The sequence below is a fragment of the Octodon degus genome, unplaced genomic scaffold, assembly GCF_000260255.1.
Source record: "Octodon degus isolate 3935 unplaced genomic scaffold, OctDeg1.0 scaffold00774, whole genome shotgun sequence".
Classification (NCBI taxonomy): Eukaryota; Metazoa; Chordata; class Mammalia; order Rodentia; family Octodontidae; genus Octodon; species Octodon degus.
The window spans coordinates 1-1,197 of NW_004525350.1; positions in this window are offsets into that span (position 1 = coordinate 1).

A 1,197-nucleotide genomic window follows, 5' to 3' on the forward strand; every position below is an offset into this window, starting at 1 on the left:
TGTGCCTTTTTAATTGGGAGTTATGTATGCTTCAGTTACTTGAATGTTAGATTTTTTCCCCATATTTTGGATGTTTTCTGCTATGACTTCTGCCATGTTCTTTTTATATCATTTGTATTGACTCCTTCTTTCTCATTGATTCCCATTAGTCTCATGTTATTCATATTTGCATTGTCTTGCAGGTGATGATTTTGTTTTTCCTGCTTCCTAGTTGTTTTTAATATATCTTTTCTTACCTTTTCACTACCTGCAGTGATGTCTTTAAGATCTGAAACTCCATCTTCACTTTCAGTAAAATGGTTTTGCAAGCTTGTGATTGAGATTTTAAGTTCATCTGCATCTTTTTGACTCTACTTCTTGCAATCTATTTCTTTCCTATCTTGATAATTCGAGGATTACATCATTTTTCTAATTTCTCTATTTTTAATCAGTATTTAATGGAAACTTATTAATTCTTTCATTACAATTATCCTTTCTTTTTATTTCAGAGATTGTTTCTGATATGATTTCCTCTATGTTTCTGCATGTGATTCTTTACTTCAGATGCTATTAATTCATATATTTCTTTTTTTGTTTCAGAGGTTATTTCTGATAGAGTTCCTCTATACCTTTCTGCAGTTGTTTCTTTACTTCAGAAATTATTCATTCAGACATTTCAACTCTGTGATTCCCAATTTCTTCTGTGCTACTGTCTTCTGCACTTTTTCTGGCTGTGCTCATGGCCTGAGATTGCATTTTTCTATTTTGTTTGTAATTTTGTATGCACTGTACTCTGACATTTGGTGTAGATCTTTGGTGCCATTATAACCTTAGCACCTACTGAAATTTGCATATATACTATGTTTGAATTCATCCAGTTGTGCCTGGCTTGGGTCTGGCTGCTGTGCTCAGCTTTTTCCTGTTTCAGACATTGGAAGTGAACCTGTTGTGTCACTCTAGCAAAATGTTGTACTCCTGGATTATCTGGGTGGTTCTGGCCTCTGCTGGGACTTAAGGTGCAGAGTTTCACCACAGGCCTGTATCCCAGGCTTGGGCTGGTTCTGGAGGGTTGCAGAAAGCTGTACTGAAGGACTCACTGACAAGTGTACCTGGCCTGGGTCTAGAGGGATCCAGCAAGCAAATGGGTGCATGGAAGCTTCCCATTAACTCCCTGGGCCTGGGTTAGGCTGGGTCCGGATCGGTTCAGAGGTCGCAGGA